Source organism: Microcaecilia unicolor, chromosome 7, assembly GCF_901765095.1.
Source record: "Microcaecilia unicolor chromosome 7, aMicUni1.1, whole genome shotgun sequence".
Classification (NCBI taxonomy): Eukaryota; Metazoa; Chordata; class Amphibia; order Gymnophiona; family Siphonopidae; genus Microcaecilia; species Microcaecilia unicolor.
The window spans coordinates 91,206,969-91,221,065 of NC_044037.1; the positions used below are offsets into that span (position 1 = coordinate 91,206,969).

Genomic DNA, 14,097 nt, shown 5'->3' on the forward strand with positions numbered 1-14,097 from the left:
ATATTTTTCTGTTCCTGAAGGGCTCAAAATGTAAATAACAACAAAAAAAAAATCACAAACAGTCGAAGTGGGATTTAAATCTGGGTCACCTAATGCTCAGCCCACTGCACTAATTGTTCCCCCCCTTCATAAGTTGGATATTTCAGTTTATAAAACGGATGTTCATGATGGATGTTTCCAGTATATGGATGTCCATTTCACATGTATTTTAGAACAAGCAGTATCCTGTTTTAAAATTCATGCGAGATAGACGTTCATTTGTGACATTCTGAGTAAGATGTCCTTTTTAAGTTGCCACTCGAGCTGTTTTACCGAACTGCGGTAAAAAGCGGCCATAGCGCATCCTTGCACAGGTCATTCCCATGCGCTATGGCCATTTTTACCACCGGGTAAAAGGCCAGATTCTATATATGTCGCCTAAAAAATCCATGCGGTAAACATTTCCTCTTAAGCACATTCTATAAGCAGCACCTAGATTTAGGTACGGTATATAGAATACACTTAGTTGATATCCCAGCGCCTAAAACTATGTGTGTCCATGTACACCAATGAAAACGTGGCATAAATCCCTGCGTGTAGATTTATGCGCAATGGGCCATATTCTATAACTTCGTACGTAAATGTCGGAACACCAATAAAAAGCCAATTACCTATAACCATGCTCTTTTGAATTGCATGCATTAGAATGTAGGCGCAGTTCATTTTCAGAATATGCTTAGCGAGTTGTGCACGTAAATTCTAATTTTTGCCCATTAGTGCTTATTATTGCTTGTTAAGTGCTGTTATCAATGCTGATTAGCTTGTTAAGCCAATTAAGTTATGCATGTTGTTGTGGAATATTCTTAGATTTTGGCATGGAACACTATACGCACTATATAGAATCTCGCAGAAAATGGCCAATTTTTCTATTTTCCCTACTAATGCTAATTTTCCCCACTAGTGAATGAGCGTCTTACCACCTGTTATGTAGGCAGTAAGGGCTCATGTACTAAGCACATGTCAGCCATTAGAGCAGCATGCAGGTCCCTGGAGTAGTCTAGTGGCGGGTGCAGTGCACTACAGACAGGTGGATCCAGGGCCATACCTCTCCCTACCTGTTACACTTGTGGAGGAAATTGTGAGCCCTCCAAAACCCACCAGAAATCCACTGTACCCACATATAGGTGCCCTCTTCACCCGTAAGGGCTACAGTAGTGGTGTACAGTTGAAGGAAGTGGGTTTTGGGGGGTCTCAACAGACAAGATAAGGAAGCAATGGTGAGATGTGTACCTGGGAGAATTTTATGAAGTCCATTGCAGTGCCCCCTAGGGTGCCCTATTGTTTTCCTGGGATGTCTGAGGGGCCAGTCTACAAAAATACTGGCTCCTCCTACATCCCAATGGCTTGATTTTATGCATTTTACCCTTGGATTTTTTTTTTTTTTCAAAAATGGACCGAAAAACAAAACATCCAAATCACAAAATCTTTTTCAAAACAGTATTTTTGAAAAAAAAAACCAAAGATAGATGTTTTTCTTTTTTGAAAATGACCTTGTTTCCTATTCAGATTTTGAATGTCTTTTTTTCAAAACGTCCAAAGTCGGACTTAGATGTCATAATGAAAATGCCCCTCCACATACATTTTAAACATCTATATCTATCTAGCAAAGATAAAAGTATAGATTTAGATCATGCTCTCCAAATATATAAACATAGTGGGATTTATATAATGGCAGGGTGTTTAATGATTATTATAGACATGTGGAATGCAGGACTGCAGGGTGTTACAGATACATTCTTCTGTGAGTTGTAAACCAGTGTCACTCACCAAGGTGGAGTCAAGGACACGGTGACTTGAGTCACCCACAGTGGGCGAAACAAAAACACAGCTTTAAGTCTTTGACATGATGAATATGTGACGTATGGAGTATGGCAATAGTTTAAAAAAATATCTAGATTTATGTAATAGGAGCAATTCACCCTTCACATATTGCAAAGGGAGAAGAAAAACACAAGTAGTAATAAGGTGGGAGGGACAAGAGTGAAAGAGAAGCCGAGGTGAGGTAACAGAAATAAAAGTTGATAATGAAAAAATATAACTTGATAACTTTTGCACTGGACTAAGGTAATACATTTCTTGACACCTTTGTCTAATTATCAGAGCCCTTTACATGGGTAAAATGCGATTTACTCAGGTGCAATGGCTTGGCCCTCAGAACAGCCAAAAGGTGTTCCTGTAGGGGTCCTCTGTTTGGGATGGTGGGGTGGAACAGCACAGGTACATCTAATTTTCTAATGTGCCACGCTATTTTCCTCTCGTCCAGCTGCCTACGCACATATCAGCTGCAGAGTGAAGGAGGGTGAATAATGGAGTGCTGCAGGGATCTATACTGGAACTGTTGCTATTTAACATATTTATAAATGATCTGGAAATTAGAATGACAAGTGAGGTGATTAAATTTGCAGATGACAGAAAACTATTCAAAGCTGTTAAAACACAAAATATATTTAGAAGATTGTTTGACGTGAGTATAAATACATAAAATGAACAGATAAACATGTAAGCAACATGTATTCTAGTATACAAAACATAAAACAAATGTAAAATCATAATAGTAATAATGAATAATTTTAAAAAACATAGGAATAATAATAATGAATAAAATATGAATTGACAATAAATGTATATGTATAGTGTATAATTATGGTACTTGATATTTTTATTGATTATATGTATTTGTAGACTCCTGAGGAAGGCCTTTGTGGGTCGAAACACGACTCGTGTCAAGTCTCTGGATGTTTCAATAAAGGTGTTATTTTGAACATCATCTGCTGAAGAATAATCTGAATCATACTTAGTTGATGGTAGGGTCCACCTTGGGGGTCAGCACTCAAGAAAAAGATCTAGGTGTCATCATAGACAATACGTTGAAATTTTCTGCCCAGTGTGTGGCTGTGGCCAAAAAAGCAAACAGGATGCTAGGGGTCTTTAGGAAAGGGATGCAAAATAAGACCAAAAATATTATAATACCTCTGTATCGCTCCATGGAGCGACCTCACCTTGAGTATTCCGCTCTTTTCTGGTCGCTGTATCTCAAAATAGATGTAGCGGAATTAGAAAGGGTTCAAAGAAGAGCAGCCAAAATGATAAAGGGGATGTTACTCCTCTCATATAAGGACAGGCTGAAGAGGTTAGGACTCTTCAGCTTGGAAAAGAGACGGCTGAGAGGGAATATGACAGAGGTCTACAAAATCCTGAGTGGTGTAGAACGAGTAAAACTGAATCAATATTTTACTTTTTTCAAAAAGTGCAAAGACTAGGGGTCACTCAATGAAGTTACATGGTAATACCTTTAAAATGAACAGGAGGAAAAGTATAAAAACAAAGCGAAGGTGGAAATGGGACTGTACCAAATAACCAAGGCAAACCACAGATAAAGAGTGTACAAAAGTTTATTTGCCAATGGTAACCTGACTCAAAAGAAAAGATCATACACAGGCCATGTTTTGGCTGAAGAGCCTTACTCAGGAGCCAAATTGGTTCAAGTCTGTAAGCTTCACAGAATCATAAAATAAGTGGAACAAAAGGACTCTCAAAGTGATGCTATCACTTATAGAGAGAGAGCATCTGCAAGCAAAACTCATGTCATTTGCAGCAATGTGGGTTATTTCTAATTGCTCTCAAACAAGCATGGAACCTTTAGGAACCCTATGCTCTCCATCTCCCGTCAATCAAACCTCCTTGAATGGGCCACTCTCCCCCTGGGAGGGAGGGGAGTCTTTAAATGCTGCCTCTGTAGAAGCCCAAGAATTAGATGCCAGGCTCATAAATTAAACCCAGATCTCTTGTGTGCTGTCACTGAGTCATCTGGTTGGATACTTTAAAATGCTGCCTTTCTCTGCTCTCTTTTTTTCCCATCAGCCCTTGTATGTGGCCTTCAGAATATTCTTTCGTTTCTCCTATTTCCCTTTCCAGGTATAACCTAAGGGCCACATGTGCGGCAGAGAGTAGGCTGGCACGTCTTCAGAACTGCCTCAAGTGCAAATGTATGACTAGTTATCTTGTGTCACCTCAGATCAATATCTTACAGGTGTGGTTATTTCAGACTATGCTTGCAGTGGGGCACACTGTGCCCCAGAAGAGACAACTGCAGTAGGCTGCTCCCAGTAAAATCCTGCAGCTCCCACAGCTCTTCCAAGTGAGTCTCTGCTGCTGAACCAAAATATTTCTATCCTCTGGAGTCTTAACAATTACTGCCACATTGCAGGAGAGCTGAGTCCACTTGGCACTCTGAAGGAAATGAAAGATTTCACTTATGGGCTGGCATAAATTAATATCAAGTGTGACATTTCTTATGTTAACAGTTCAGAAGAAGGCTCCAGAGACAATGTTAGGAAACGAACCGAGGCTGCCAATTTCCAGATGCAAGACATTCAGACCTCTCTCTCCCCCCCCCCCCCCCCCCCCCCCACCCCCCCCCCCGCCCCAAACATCTAAGAGGTAAAATAAATAAACTTTACATTTTCAGTCCATAGGGAGGCTGAACAGCTACAGACTAAACACTGGTATGGTGCTGACCCAAAGAGGAAAGAAACATAGAAAATGAAGACAGATAAAGACCCTACTGCCTTTCTAGTCTCAGAGCTGCCAAACTATCCAGTTCCTGGAGGGAGATTTAAGACCAAGTCTAGATTTCTAACAACCCTAAACTGGTACATTATGGGACTTGCAGTGCTAATTTCAATGGGTAGAACCAGGATTAGAAATACCACAGTTCAAAACCAGGATTGGCCAAAAAGATTCCCTGGAATTGGGTAACTTGGCAGCTCTGCAATGTTAACTATTAAGCTCTATAATCTTTTCCTGTCCCTCTCCCTCAGAGATCATCTGTGCTTGCCCCATGCTTTCTTGAATTCAAATATAGTTCTCATCTCTGCTGGGAGGCTGTTCAATGCATCCAAAATCCTTCCTTAGATTACTCCTGAGTCTATCTATCCCCTTTTAGGCTTACCATATTTTGTCCCCCCAAAAAGAGGGTACAATCCCCGCCCCCTTTCACACCCCACTCTGCCCCCTTTCACACCCTCGCTGTGCCCCGTCACATTTTCCCCTCCCCCCGTCACATACCCCGTTGCCCCCCCTCCCCATCACCCCCCTCCCCTTACCTTACTACTGCCTGGTGGTCTAGTGACCTCTTTGGGGCAGAAAAGAGCCCCCTTTTTCCTGCCTGAAGCGCTGCCTGCATGCATCCTTCCTGTTGCTGATCCTTGGCGCCGATTCAAAATGGCCACCGAGAGTTGAAGTCTCGCGAGGTCACTTCAACTCTCGGCGGCCATTTTGAATCGGCGCCGAAGATCAGCAACAGGAAGGATGCATGCAGGACAGCGCTCCGGGCAGGAAAGAGGGGGCTCTTTCCTGCCCCGAAGGCGGAAGAGGTCACTAGACCACCAGTAGTAAGTAAGGGGAGGGGAGGCTAGCAATCTGCCCGTTTGTCTGGATTTCTGGACAAACGGGCAGATTGGCAAAACCCGCCCGGTTGCCCGGACATGCCCTCAAAAAAAGGACATGTCCGGGTAAATCCGGACATATGGTAACCCTATCCCCTTTCATTTTATGATCTCTCTTTTCAGAGCTTCCTTTTAATTGACCTTCTGTGAATATATGCCACAGAAGTATTTAAAAATCTCTATAGAGTGGTTTCCAAACCTGGTCCTGGAAGCACCCCAGCCAGTCAGGTTTCCAGGATATCCACTGCATGCAAATCTCACTCATGAATATTCACTGCGGACAGTGGTGTGCTGGTACATTTTTAACAACAGGCTCTCTCTCTCCAGGCATAGCCAGCCCTACAATTTGGGGAAGTGCAACACATGCCTCTCTCTTCCCCTTCCCCCCCACTCTAGGCATACAGTGGTGGAAATAAGTATTTGATCCCTTGCTGATTTTGTAAGTTTGCCCACTGACAAAGACATGAGCAGCCCATAATTGAAGGGTAGGTTATTGGTAACAGTGAGAGATAGCACATCACAAATTAAATCCGGAAAATCACATTGTGGAAAGTATATGAATTTATTTGCATTCTGCAGAGGGAAATAAGTATTTAATCCCTCTGGCAAACAAGACCTAATACTTGGTGGCAAAACCCTTGTTGGCAAGCACAGCGGTCAGACGTCTTCTGTAGTTGATGATGAGGTTTGCACACATGTCAGGAGGAATTTTGGTCCACTCCTCTTTGCAGATCATCTCTAAATCATTAAGAGTTCTGGGCTGTCGCTTGGCAACTCGCAGCTTCAGCTCCCTCCATAAGTTTTCAATGGGATTAAGGTCTGGTGACTGGCTAGGCCACTCCATGACCCTAATGTGCTTCTTCCTGAGCCACTCCTTTGTTGCCTTGGCTGTATGTTTTGGGTCATTGTCGTGCTGGAAGACCCAGCCACGACCCATTTTTAAGGCCCTGGCGGAGGGAAGGAGGTTGTCACTCAGAATTGTACGGTACATGGCCCCATCCATTCTCCCATTGATGCGGTGAAGTAGTCCTGTACCCTTAGCAGAAAAACACCCCCAAAACATAACATTTCCACCTCCATGCTTGACAGTGGGGACGGTGTTCTTTGGGTCATAGGCAGCATTTCTCTTCCTCCAAACACGGCGAGTTGAGTTCATGCCAAAGAGCTCAATTTTTGTCTCATCTGACCACAGCACCTTCTCCCAATCACTCTCGGCATCATCCAGGTGTTCACTGGCAAACTTCAGACGGGCCGTCACATGTGCCTTCCGGAGCAGGGGGACCTTGCGGGCACTGCAGGATTGCAATCCGTTATGTCGTAATGTGTTACCAATGGTTTTCGTGGTGACAGTGGTCCCAGCTGCCTTGAGATCATTGACAAGTTCCCCCCTTGTAGTTGTAGGCTGATTTCTAACCTTCCTCATGATCAAGGATACCCCACAAGGTGAGATTTTGCGTGGAGCCCCAGATCTTTGTCGATTGACAGTCATTTTGTACTTCTTCCATTTTCTTACTATGGCACCAACAGTTGTCTCCTTCTCGCCCAGCGTCTTACTGATGGTTTTGTAGCCCATTCCAGCCTTGTGCAGGTGTATGATCTTGTCCCTGACATCCTTAGACAGCTCCTTGCTCTTGGCCATTTTGTAGAGGTTAGAGTCTGACTGATTCACTGAGTCTGTGGACAGGTGTTTTTCTTACAGGTGACCATTGCCGACAGCTGTCTGTCATGCAGGTAACGAGTTGATTTGGAGCATCTACCTGGTCTGTAGGGGCCAGATCTCTTACTGGTTGGTGGGGGATCAAATACTTATTTCCCTCTGCAGAATGCAAATAAATTCATATACTTTCCACAATGTGATTTTCCGGATTTAATTTGTGATGTGCTATCTCTCACTGTTACCAATAACCTACCCTTCAATTATGGGCTGCTCATGTCTTTGTCAGTGGGCAAACTTACAAAATCAGCAAGGGATCAAATACTTATTTCCACCACTGTACCTTTGCTGGCAGGTATGCCAAGCCCCACCAGCCAAATAAATGGACTGCCGTCACCCCCCGCTGCTTGTTTCTGGCTCTGAACAGCGGAGAGTGGTGGCAGTCTATTTATTTAGCTGGTGGGGGTCAGCATCTCTACCAGCAAAGTAAAAGGGAGTTCAGGAGGGGCCAGTTTTTAAAGTAGCTGGGTGGGGGGGGCTTATATTAACAACTGGCTCCCAAAATTCTTAAAAAGTTAACAAATGACATTTGCAAGCCAATGCAAGCCAGCTCCAGCGCACCACTGATTGTGGATATCCTGAAAACCTGACTGGCTGGGGTGCCTCCAGGACCAGGGGGGCCAATGCTCAAAACCTAACACCGGTGCTAGAGGTGATTAGCTCCGGACTAGCATCAGCATTAGGGTTCGCAGAATAATCATACAGCACGAATGCTGAGGAATAGTGCACACAAAATATGGCTGTAAACAGTATTAAAATGTATGTAAATGAGGTCCTTAGCTATTCCCTCTAATGCTCAGAAACAGTGCACAAACTGAACCCTGCTCTCACTGTTGAAAACCTTGGAGCTGGCATTGGACGTTTGAAGAGAGGGTTATACGTGCCATACACCGCCTCGGGAGAATGTCTAAAAAAAGACAATATACAAATCCAGATAGATAGATAGAGTTAGAAGGTGCTTTATAAGATACACTCTGTGGGTATTGTCACCTGGATTCTACCAGAGTATCTCTGCCGCTCCTATACCTGCTAAAAAGCAGTTCACCAGTTATTGCTGCCTTAAATGCTCTTTCTGGAAACTTCTCGTCAGCTTCAATATGCCAGCCTCCGAATAATTGATGCCATCTCCCCAGGGCAGTACGCTGCCTCCAGAACTAATGAATCTTTCTTCACAGACTTGACAACCTGGGATCCCTCTGGCACCAGGTCAAGTGTGGTATCACTGTGTGCAAACAGGCGTAGCTTACACCGCATTATACAATGATAGAGAGAATTTCTGGTCAATGATTTCTGCCAGTCGTCCCACCCTATACTGATATCCAAGCACAACTGTGCAGGTTAGATCCAAAAACTGTAAAACAACATTTTATGTTGGAGTTTTCACTCTATATAAAGTACACGCAAGATTCAGAAAAGCAGTAGGTAGTATCTCTTTAGTGGACTAAAAGTATTTGTGACTGGCTTTCTGGAACTCCAAGCCCTTCTCCGGGGTCAGTGCAGATTGGCTCACTCTTTGCTACTAAATGCTGTGTCTTAACTTGTTTGTTGACCTATATTTATGTGCATATAAGTAAATGAACATGGCAGCTGGAAGACAAAACAGAAGAACAGTCCTCCACAGGTCTAAACACAAGGCAACAAAAGAGCTGAAGTTACACAATATTGTAGGTGCTGAAAAGTTCTTTATTGCAGATAAAACTAGACTCGACACATGCCGTGTTTCGAACAATAGGCCTGCATCAGGAGTCTGAGCAAAATATCATAAAGTATGTTTAGGATGTTTTGAAGTCACATACCAAAAGAAAGATATGTTCCAATTATACTATCGATTAAGTAGTGGCTCATCACCGCCTCATTTTTTGGCCCACTCAATAATCACTGGAGTGTGACTTCAAAACATCATAAACATACTGTGTGATATTTGCACAGACTCCTGATGCAGGCCTATTGGCCGAAACACGGCGCATATCAAGTCTAGTTTTATCTGCAATAAAGAACTTTTCAGCACCTACAGTATAGTTTTCTGTTTCTGTGTCACCTCCGCTGTTTTGTTAACATGGCTGCTACATTATTTCATAGTAAGATAGCTAATGATGGCAAATAGAGACCAACATGGCCCGTCCTGTCTACCCAGAAAGGCGATTAAGGTTGTGCCTATGACTCTGTGAGACTTACCCTCTCTTTATCTTTAGGACTGTAACTGATACCCAGTGCACTGTAGCTCCCTCTTTGCCCCTCCCCCTTTTAAAAATGATTCTTTAAAATGTGAAAGTTAAGTTTTACTGTGAGTGGAAATCCAGGCATTCACCACTCTCCTTCATGCCATATAGGGAACCTCTTTGTTTATCCCACGTCTTTTTGAATTTCATCATCATTTTTGACCCCACCACTTCTCGAGAAAGAGCATTCTAGGCATCCACCACCCTCTCTGTGAAAACGTATTTCCTGATATTGTTTTTAATTTTTCCTCCTTGCAACTTAATTTCATGTCCTCTAGTTCTATTGCTTCTCCATTTTTGAAAAGGTTGTTTTGTACCTTAATATCTTTCAGTAACTTAAATGTCTGTATCATATCTCCTCTGTCCCTCCTCTTCTCCAGGGTATATATATTCAAATCTTCAACTCTTCTCAAGTTTCATCCAGCACAGGCCTCATACCAGGGGCGTATCTGCGTGGGGCCTCAGGGGCCTGGGCCCCCGCAGATTTTGCCCTGGACCCCCCTACCACTGCCAACCCTCCCCCTCTGTTGTTGTCGCCTACCTTCGCTGGCGGGGGACCCCAACCCCCGCCAGCCGAGGTCCGCATCCTCCTGTCGCTGCTGGCTGCCGTTAAAAGAATTCCGTCAGCTGGCGGGGGACCCCCAACCCCCGCCAGCCAAGCCGAGGTCCTTTCATTTCTTCTTCCAGTAAAGCTGGCGCCGAAAGTTTCTTCTGAGTCTGACGTCGCTGCACGTTGTACGTGCAGGACGTCAGACTCAGAAACAGAAGCTCATTCTGTTTCTGAGTCTGACGTCCTGCATGTACAACGTGCAGCGATGTCAGACTCAGAAGAAACTTTCGGCGCCAGCTTTACTGGAAGAAGAAATGAAAGGACCTCGGCTTGGCTGGCGGGGGTTGGGGGTCCCCCGCCAGCTGACGGAATTCTTTTAACGGCAGCCGGCAGCGGCAGGAGGACGCGGACCTCGGCTGGCGGGGGTTGGGGTCCTCCGCCAGCGAAGGTAGGCGACAACAATGGAGGGGGGAGATTGGCAATGGCAGCGGCTGGGGGGAGGGGGATCGGCAATGGCGGCGGCGGCGGGGGGGGGGGGCTATAATGTGCCCCCTCACTCTGGCCCTGGCCCCCCCTACTGCCGCAGTTCAGATACGCCCCTGCCTCATACCATATTGGTTACTCCAGGGGCGTATCTGGAATCCAGCGGTAGGGGGGGACAGAGCCAGAGAGAGGGGGCACATTTTTGCCTCCCTCCTCCCGCTGCCGCCGCCGCCACTCTCCACCCTCCCCCCCCCCGCCGTCAACCCTCCCCCACTTCTTACTTTTGCTGGCAGGGGGCCCCAACCCCCGCCAGCCGAGGTCCGACCCGAAGTCTTCATATTTCGTCTTCCTCCGACTCCTCCGTGGCCATGCTGCAAGTAACGCTGCTGATTTGTTGAATCCGACGTCAGACTCCGAACTGGATTCAACGAATCAGCAGCGCTACTTACAGCATGGCCACGGAGGAGTCGGAGGAAGACGAAATATGAAGACTTCGGGTCGGACCTCGGCTGGCGGGGGTTGGGGCCCCCCGCCAGCAAAAGTAAGCAGCGGGGGAGGGTTGACGGCAGGGAGGGGGGCCAGGGCGAAATCTGCGGGGGCCCAGGCCCCTGTGGCACCACGCAGATACGCCCCTGGGTCACTCTCCTCTGAACGGCTTTGGGTCTTTTTACGTCTTTAGCAAAATGCAGCCTCTAAAACTGAACACCATTACAATATAGACATTGTATGATCATGATAAGGCACTGCAGAAACACTTGTTAGAAGGTTAAAGATCAGGCACAGATGTGCCAACACCCATGACCCAGTGGCATAGCCAAGGCTGATTTTTTTTTCATGGGGACCAAGGTCAACATGGGAGAGTCCTAGGCAGTGTGGATGTTGACACCATCTGCAGTTCTCCTCTCATTGACCTGTACCATTGCTACTGACTGGGTGGGCCTGACTCCAAAGTGGAGCGGCCCACCCAGTGTCCATGCTCCTGCCTTGAACAAAAAAATTCCAGTGCTCCATTCAGCTTCATTTTATGCCATTGACAACATTCAATTGGAATCCAGATTCTAGGAGCTCCGTAGAACATGGGAGCAGGTTCCTTTTTAATGTCTTCATTCAGGTTGCCTCCTGCAGAGTAGGTTTTACAGTGTTAAACCTAGAAAGGGTTTTCAGGTTTTGTACCTCACAAAATCTAGGAATTTAAGTTCTCGTGAGAGGCTCAGTGGCAGGAACGGAGAAGCAAGCAATGGAAAACTCAGGTATCCCTGGGAAAGCACTGGCCTCCTGCTTTCTCCAAGACAACATAGCATTTAATATTACTAAACAGAAATTCATAGTTTCATAACCTTGATATCTCCCCCCCCCCCTTCTCTGTTATTCTGATCCGCACACCCATACCCCCAGGCCAAAATTCTGTATTCAGCATTGAAGGCAACTTTAATAGTGTTAAGAATGATCAAAAACACATCTAGTGCATCACCAGGTCCATAGTTTAAGCCACACCTGCCTTTTCAAGGCCCTCACTGAGCTTCCCTTCCGTATACATTGGGAAATGGAAGGTTATGATCTATTTCCTGGTACTCTTGTATTTCTGTTCATATTTTTAATCTGTCTGGACCGTTGTATCCTTAATATCAACTGGGTATTATGCAGGGCCTGGGCCCCCATATATTTGGTCCTGGACTCCCCTGCCGATGACCCTCTCGACCTCCCCTCCCGCTGCCAACCCTCCCCCGCCGTCGCCATGGGCTACCTTTGCTGGAGGGGGACCCCCAACGTGTAGGACGTCAGAAACAGAATGAAGCCTTGTGCGGGAAGCTAGAGGACCTCGGCTGGTGGAGATTGGGGTCCCTTGCCAGCAAAGGTAGGCAACGACAACGGCGGCAGGGAGGGTTGGCAGCGGGAGGGGGTCGAGAGGGTCATCGGCAGGGGGGGCAAAGTTGGTGGTGGCAGCGGCTGGGGGTTGGCAATGGCAGGGGGGTTGGCGGCGCTGGGGGGGGCTAAAATGTGCCTCCTCACCTGGGCTCTGGACCCCCTCCTGCCGAAGTCTAGCTACACCCCTGGTATTATGTGGATCATCTTTTCTTAGTTGTGTGATATGAATTTTGCTGTTTGCTTGCTTGTACAGTTAAGGAACATTCTGAGTGACACTGGTGATGCCAGTGTATCTCCCTGTGCCTCAGGTCACCCAGCTGCAAGTGCCTACACCAGAGAGGTGTTTCCTGGCAATCCAACCCTGAGGTGGCTGCATGCACGAGGTGCAGGATTAAGTATGAATGTGCCCTGGAATCCTGTCTAGACAATATACAGAATAAATCCAAAATATTCTGACTGTAAACTTATCAATTGTTTTTTGCAATGTGGTATTTTTCCTTTGTATCAATTTTGCAGCCCTGGTTATGAAATCACAGTTAAGACAAAAGGAATGACACACTCTAGCGGTGTATAAAGTAATAACACCTAAACACAGACATAGCAAGTGGGACCAAACATCAAAATAATACCTTAAATACAGGTTATAGCATCTCCTACAGCGCACAGCTGTTTCAGGTCCAAGAAACCTTCAAGATTATTTTTCCCCTATTTCATTTAGTATGAAATCACAGTTGGCACTAACAGGACACTGCCCTGCTCCTTGAAGCTTGTCACAGTAATCCCATCAGAACTAGGACATGTGTTACATAACCCTCTCCACACAGCCATTGTTCAAAGGTCTACAGTAAGGATAATCCTCTCCCTTTGGCACAAGCCAGGAGCGGCCCCAGTTTAGCCCATGTCTGTAATTAGCTGCTGGCCCCATTCTGGCCGTGGGCTGCAATCACACCTGCTGAATTTTTTTTTTAATGTAGAGTTCCTCTCACCCACAAAGTCCTGTGCATTATTTGTGATGAAAGTAACAAACAAGCAGACATTTTCTTCACTGCCAGTTAATTTGACAGCAGGAATTAATACAGGCTATATCCATTATGGAAGTATTAACATCCTACAAAGGCATTATGTATGAGATCCCCGGTGATGCTGATAGGGAAGACAAGACCTTAGTTTGCCATCTTGTTTCAAAGAAGGGTCTCTCAGAAGCACACATCCCATTGTGTCACCTCAGGGCATTGGTTTGCAATCTACCTAGGCCCCGATACTCAAAAGTAAACGCAGGTGCTAGAGGCCACAGAATGTTCAGAGAGGTATAGCACGGGAAACAAAACACGCACCAGGCACTAGCGCATATAGCATGTAAATGTAGTCAAGCTCATGTAAATGCCGCCATTTTATATTCCTCCCTAATGCTCAGAAAAGAGTGCCTGAAACAAAACTGCCTTACTGCTACAAAAAATAAAGCCAGGTCGAAGCAAGCATTAGGGTGTTGGAAGAGAGGATTTCTCATGATTCTCATGCTTCTTTCATGATTCTTTCCGCAAAAGCTGTTGGGTTTGATTGCTTTTGGAAATAGAAGGAAGCCCGTGCAAGCCCTTAAGTTCTGGCTGCAAGAAACAAAAGACCCAAGCGAAAGCACACATTGGCGTCTGTTTCCCACATCTAAATTTAAAGCGTCCATGCTAAAAAAAAAATTAAAAATTAAAGAAACCCGGTAAAAGCGCACATTGGTGTCTGTTTCCTGCGTCTAAACATAAGCATCCGAGCTAAAAAAAACAAATT

At 45.4% G+C, this 14,097-nt stretch overlaps 1 protein-coding gene and 1 pseudogene across 1 annotated transcript in view; both read right to left on the minus strand.

Moving 5' to 3' along the window:
* The window catches only part of TSC22D3 (TSC22 domain family member 3), a 205,332-nt gene that overhangs the window by 8,046 nt on the left and 183,189 nt on the right, over positions 1–14,097 (minus strand). The gene's annotated exons all lie outside the window — the stretch shown is intronic.
* The window catches only part of LOC115474341, a 32,442-nt pseudogene continuing 26,637 nt past the window's right edge, over positions 8,293–14,097 (minus strand).